This window comes from Pteropus vampyrus, unplaced genomic scaffold (genome assembly GCF_000151845.1).
Source record: "Pteropus vampyrus isolate Shadow unplaced genomic scaffold, Pvam_2.0 Scaffold3, whole genome shotgun sequence".
In the NCBI taxonomy this organism is placed as follows: Eukaryota; Metazoa; Chordata; class Mammalia; order Chiroptera; family Pteropodidae; genus Pteropus; species Pteropus vampyrus.
In genome coordinates this window covers 14,530,718-14,537,673 of record NW_011888784.1, presented here as the reverse complement: position 1 = coordinate 14,537,673, position 6,956 = coordinate 14,530,718, and the positions used below count along the sequence as shown (strand labels likewise).

Sequence of the window (6,956 nt, the reverse complement as noted above, 5' to 3'; positions counted from 1 at the left end):
TCATCCCCCCCCCCCAAAACCTTGCCCTCCCAGCCTTCACCCACATCTGCTAATCTCAGAAGACCATGCCAAAGTGATTTTGCCATAACCACATTAAGGCAACTCTCATCCTGGCATCTCAAATAAGAAACTAAGTACAAGACAGTACCAACAGACAACTAGGCATTTTGTCACCTCTACTCAGAATCTTCAATATGTAATCTGGCTCATGCCACCTATCAAACAAACTCAAATCCTCTGAAACTTCTGCTAGCCCAATGGTTAAAGTCACATTGTGACAGTGGCTCATCCCAGGAGCCTGGCAAGGAGTGAGGCTCATCCTGGCGGTCTCGGCAAGCAGTGAGGGACCAGGTTCTGTCCAAATGGAGGTGCGAGAGCAGGACCATCCGAGGTCCAGTCAGGGGAGAAAACGTCACCTCTGAGCACCTTAGCTTCCAAGATATCCAGGGCCCTGGGGCTCAAGGCCCCAAGATACCAGCACAGACTCCAGGGGCACCAGGCCTAAATATGGCAAAGTCAAAGGCCACAGCAATCCAAACGCAAGGTTACATTCCCAAATCAGAAAATAAGATGTTAGGCGAGCAGAGGAACTAAATGTGAACCCACCCAATAATACGCAGTGCTGTCGGCCTTGGCCTCGGCCTCCTTCCATCTCAGCCGATTTTTTTTACAGTACAAACTTGTCCAGAGGTAAAACAAAAAAAAAACAAATAAAAACCAATGAACGCCCGGCCCTTACTCCAAGAACGCAAGGCGTCTAACGAGCACACAACCTACAGCTGGCGCACGCTGGGCTACTCATCCAGAAAGAGCGAGGGCTTAGTCAGTTTAGTGGATTTCGTGCAGTTTTTAATAATAAAAATAAAACCATGCAAACACACGCATACATACACAAACACAGTCTCTGACTCACAAACACATGCAAAACAAAACAAAACAAAACCCACGTACTCACGCACATCCTTAGGGCCTGTTGTTTGTCCCAGCAGGCCGCTGCCAGATGGATGAATTCATCCCAGGAGACTACTGCTGCCTGCTCCTCCAGCCTCGCCCCTGAAGAACAGCCTCAATGCATTGCTCTCTCTTTCGACCCAGCCTGAGCATCAAGGGGAACTCAGAAAATGGTGGCATCAGGCTGTAAGCACTGCTGCCTCCACTACCCTTCCCAGAGGAAGCAGATCTCGTGGGATCTCGAGAGATATACAGGGGCTGGGAGGGGAGTCCCGGAATGAACAACACCTGGGTGCCCCAGGTGCTGCGGCTCCTTAAAGAGTCGGGCTCACACACCTATCAAACAAACCCCAATTCTCATTACCGCCTCGTCCACTAATGGAGTGCCTCCCTGTCCCTCTTAGGGTCCCAGTTCCTAGAGATCAGCCTGATACATAATATGCCCCCTGGCTGGAGGGAGGGCTGCATGGAGGGAGGCCAGCGGGTGATGCGAACCCACTCACCCCTCCTAGGCCACATGTCCACCTCTGAACACCCCAGCTTTAAGGGCACAAGTGGCAGCTGCACATGGACGAAAGCGCAGTGCTGGGCCGACTTGTGGAGCAGGCGCTGGGGAGACAGCACCCGCTGTGTGGGCGTGGTCCCTCTTCTCCCAACCTGGGCCGCCTCCGCGGGTCTCTGTGGGGTCTCCGTGGGGTCTCTGTGGGGGTTCTGGGAGGCACCTCATTTTCCCTCACAATTGAATTGTCACCCCGGGGATGCCCTTGGAGGAAGCCTGAAGCAAAATTCTCAAAGTCTGATCCGTGTACTTGTTAGAAATCAAATTCTCGGGCCCACCCCAATCCCGCCCCAGACCTAAGGTATTAGCAGCTCTGCGGTCGACTCTGATGCACTAAAGTTTGTGTTAAAGGATAATTTTCAACAAAAAGTAAAATTATGACTCTAATAGATGTAAAACGAACACGTTAAAGATTTTATTTAATTCATTATTAACGAAAAAACCTGTAGGATATTACAATCAGTTCAGAGAGGAATCCAAAGAACAGATACATTTATACATCAAGAAGATTGAAATGAACTTGCAAACGAATCCAGAATTGGCTTTTCCACCTGGGTAGAGGTTTGTCCCAACAGCAGAATCATTTGCATGTCTACAGATAAGAATCATTTTGCGTTGCTATCAGTCATCTACGACTTAGAGTTATAAAACAGCACATTGGCAATAAAAGGCTAGAATCAGATAACCCCAAAGGGTGTGAGCTACACAATTCATAGTTGTCAATACGGCACACATTTTTTTCCTACATTTGAGAACCCCCAGCTGATAGGACACAACAGACTTTGGTCACTCCATGGCCTGGCCAGCTGGGGGCCACACCCTCAGGAAGGCCCAAGGCCCTTAGTTAACCCTGGCACCCCAGCCCTGTTACCCTTCGTGGTGATGGGAGAGGCTCAGGCAGCCCTCAAGGTCCATGTTTTGTCACCTTGACAAGGACCTTGGATTCCCATGGTGCAGATCATGACAGCTTCCAAGTAACACACTTCCAACTGCCTCCCGACACACTGGGAATAAGCAATTTACTTAATTGGAGTCTGTGAAATAATTTGTTTCTAAAAGGAATGAATTTGCCAGGGAATACGCGGCTTTAATTACTGACAGACATTACCAGACATCACAGGTCTTTAGAACAATTATCTACAGAAATGACTAGAATTGCCCCTAAAATCTTAAGGCGTGGAGATTTTAGGGTTCTCAACCTATTTTTAACAGTGGAAAGCAAGGAGTCGAGCTGCTGGAGGAACCCAGCTTTTGTGAAAGCTGCTGCGAACTGAGCAGGACTAGAGAGAGAGAGAGAGACTCGGGCATGGGGCATGGCAGGGCTGGTAGCAGTCCACAGGAGCTGCAGTCACCTGTCCCCTCTGCCCCCAACCTCCAGTCCCACCGTGTGTCATTGCGTTCACCTTTTCTCAGCCTGGCCCCGATCCCCACTCTGCACTGAGGTGGGAATGAGCTGCGGAATGAGGCCCCAGGTGTGGTTGATGTACAGAAATGGCTCTCTGTGAACCAGAGCAAGGCACGTGGATGGGGGCTGGTGTCATTCCTGGATCAAACAATGTACCCCCAAAGCACCGAGAACTTCTTAGAGTGGAAAACGTCCCAAAGTAACCACGCGATGCCTGGCATACAATAGTTCCTCAAGAAATGTGTTTAGCCGATCCCGCGGGCATTCATTATGCCCTTCTCTTACGGAAACAACGCTCCACCCCGCTTTAAACCTGGTGGAGGAGGTTCAGCCTTCGCTTGAAACTGAGCAGCTTATCTGGGCTCCTAGGAAGGTTATAATGGATCAGGCTCAGTGCAGAATGTGCACAGGGCCTGTGGGAGCAGGCACTTAGGACCACAGGAGTCAGAGCTGGGGTGCGGAGGGCAGTAGGCAGGAAGGACAGTGCACCTGGAGAGGTCAGGATGGTGATGGAGGGAGGGGCATGACCCCTTCAAGCATTCATTTGTTTAGTGAATATATATTGAGCACCTACTACATACAAAGCTAAAATGGAAAAACAAGGTCATCCGGGAGTTTCTCAGTCTGGGTTCTATGGAACCCTAAAAGGTGTTCTGTGGAACATGGATACCCCAGTTACACAGGGCAACTCTGGGTTAGACAAACACAGGCAAGTCTCTCTGGTTTTGCTGAGTCATTCTCACCAAAGGTGACTCCAGCTAGGGATGCAAGGTGAAGGGGCCAGATTCCGTGAGCAGAGCACCCTTTGTGGCAAATACCTAAGGATGCAGTAGGGAGGGCTTCACTAGATCAAACCCCTGCTTTCCAGATAAAGGCTCTGGGAGGCTCCTCTGGGGTCCTGCTGACATTCGAATAAATCCCTGATCCTGAGAGAGAGAGAGGGAAAGGACTTCTCCTTATCTCTTCGCAGTGTCTCTGGGGATTAGGGACCACACCCAGGGACCTTGGAGTTGGGGCTGGGGCCGGTTGGCACAGAGCCCTGGCAGGGGTCCTCCCCACAGGGCCAACTCCAGCAAGAGGAGCCTGTAATGAGGAGCCCCAGGCAGTTCCCCTGCAGGTGTGCCTTGCATGAGGCAGCAGGAGGCCACATGGGGCACAGCCAGGTTGCAGACTCCTTTTCATTATGGATTCCTTTGTTTCAAGGCCACAGTCTGAGAAAGTTTGGGTGTAAAAGACAGAGGATGATGAAAAAGCTGGCTGAGGCTGAGGCAGTAGGGCTCCAACCTTCCCCCGTACCCCGCCTCCCCCCCGCCCTGCACCAGGCTCCTCTTCCTAAGGTGGCCCCTGAGGAGTACGGGGCCCCCTACAGGTCAGGGGGCTCCAGTTCAAAGAGACTGGGCTCCCTGTCTCTTCCCCAAGTCAGGGCCCTCAGAGCAAGTCTTGGGGCTTTCTGGGCTCAAGCCTCATCTGCCACAAACATCGGAAATAATGATTTTGCACCTTAGCTCTGGGCCCGGCACAGGAGGTGCTCAGCCTACCTCCTCCCGCCAGCCCGTGTGATGCCCTGAGAGTTGCCAGGGAGCACCTGGTAGCCAGCTCCCTGCAGCCTCCAGGAGGTGAGCCAGCATCAGAAGGTACCATGTTGGGACTCCCTGATCCCCAGGATCTCAAAACGGGCCAGGTAGTGTCTGCTTCCACTCTTTGAGTCCAGCCCTGCCGCTCAGGCCCCAACAAAAGCCTGGTTGGGACCTCCGTTGGGCCGTGATCTCAGTTCTGGGCCTGGTCTCTCCGCCACCCGCCCCTTCTCCCTCCACTCCATACACATCCCTGGCAGCCAGATCCACCGTTGGGTAGGCAAGCAGTTAACACTGGGCTCCAGCGTTCGTGTAGGCAATGAGTGGAGAACAGTGGGCAGGGTCCACACCTCAGCCTTAGGAATGTTGGAGCCCAACACAATGGTGGGCACGGTGTAGGTTTTCCCTACAAGTTTGCTGACTGACTGACCTTAGCAACGCACAGGCTATATGTGGATGTTGCCTTCGTACTCTCACAGTCTAGCAGGGAAAGCTGGTGTGAATTAAACAATTGCAAATGCCTAAGTTAACAATTGCCAGAATAAGGAGGGAAAGGTACAGAATTCTGTGGGAGCCATGGTCTAGCCACGGGTGGGTGGCACTGATCAGGTAGGCTTCCCCGAGCAAGTGAGGTTTAAGCTGAGACCTGAGAATGAGAAAGAGACAGTTGGACGAAGAGCAGAAGAAAAACTGTGGGAGGCAGAGGAAGCAGGGCCCTGAAGCACAGCTCGCTTCGCGGCTCTCTCCCTGCGTCCCTCCCCTCAGTGGCTTCTCACGACTATTGCCCAGCAAAGCCCATACTTGTCACCTCTGCCTCAATTCCCAGGCCAAGCCTTTCTGCCAGACTTCTCTCCTCCTGCTCAGGACCCAGCTAGATGGGCTGTTCTTTTTTTTTTTTTTTTAACACCAGGTGCTCCTAGGTGGTCTCCCATCCAAGTACTAACCAAGCCCAACCCTGCTTAGCTTCCCAGATCAGATGAGATCAGGCACATTCAGGGTGGCATGGCTGTAGACTAAATGGGCTATTCTTGTCCCCAGAGCCTGCGCTGCGTCCCCAGCTCTGTGCCTTTGTCCTGGTGCTGGGGTCCCCAGAACCATCCTTTCCTCTCATCGCCACCTTTTCAAATCCTTCCCTCAGTGTTGGTTCTGAGTGAGATGGAGTAGGCACACTACAACCTGTCTGTTCCACCAAATGCAAGTCTACATCCTGGACAGCATGCATAAGGCAGCTATCTGAGGACTCTTAAAAGTACTTAGTCGTAGGTGAATTGGGGAGGGAGAGTGGCATGTGAAGGATGCCGGCACCGGTGGTGAGTTTGTCACATCTGTTCTCCAGTATTCCCCTGCCTGGCCTCCAGGCAGCCTGAAATCTGCAAGTGAATCTGGGTAGCCAGGGTTGTGATCTGGGCAGTGAAGGCTTGATCAGCAGTTTGATTCCAGTTGGTCTCATCGAAGAATTCTTACTAAGTACATCGGCATCAGTGACTCAACTGTCCCACCAGCAGCTGGCGATTCATTGCCACAGTTTGCTGCCCTACAGTGGGGAGTCTGTAACCTGCCAGTCCAGAGTCTTCCCCATAGCCGGCCAGATATCCAGGCCATTGGTAACAGCTCAGAGTCCGCAAACATGTAGTAAAGTTCATCAAGGGGATTCCTGACTAAGGCATTTAGGACTGCTGTGAGCTCCATCCCCTGCGCAAACAATCGCAGTCACTTTCTGTTTCATGGAGATGGTGTCAGGCTGTTGCAATAGCGCCCTAGAGGCCATCGGCCTTGCTAAACCAGTGCACGGGGCCCAGGAATTAGAGGACTCTTTGTGAACTGAGGACCTCACTGCGTTAGTGGCTTTGCTCCTGGGGGTGTGGTGGGAGTGCTGTTTCCCCTAAAGGAGTCACTGTCACTTTTTCATGTAAAGCTGAGATGCTGGAAGGGCCAGGCCAACTGGCTCTTGAATATGCCGTTTCCTTTTGAACAGAGATGGCTCTTTGGCTCTTTCCACCTTGTTAGTCACTGAGTTTGAGTTGATTTACCCCCAAAAGAGGATGTCAGGTCAAAGAGTCACAAGGCATCCATGGGTCAGGTATGCAGTTTCAAGAAGAGCTCGGAAATAATTTCCCTAACAAACACAAAAGTGTACTTGGTGGCTTTCCCGGCAGGTGGCGCTGTTATACTAGAAAATGCCTCCGAGTAGCTGGGCAGCCATTAAATCTTTAAAACTGATTTCTCTTCCTCTTGTTGGAATTCTGTAGTTTCTGCTGTACCAGGGATGGTTTAGGGAGGAAAGGGCGGAGGGGAGGGTGCAGTCTACACGTGCCTCTAGCACTTCTGTATATGCAGCGATCCTGGGTAGGAGAATCCACTCTGACGTTTGCGGGACGGTAAGTGCAGACACAGAACACATTAGTTCTTATTATCCGTTCAGCAGTGAAAGCCACAAAAACACACGGTGAACCGACCCATAGGTCCC

At 51.7% G+C, this 6,956-nt stretch overlaps 1 pseudogene; it reads right to left on the bottom strand.

The window, feature by feature from the left end:
- Nucleotides 1-5,384: 5,384 nt before the first annotated feature.
- Nucleotides 5,385-5,503, bottom strand: LOC111741515 (annotated as a pseudogene).
- Between the last annotated feature and the right edge of the window lie 1,453 nt (nucleotides 5,504-6,956).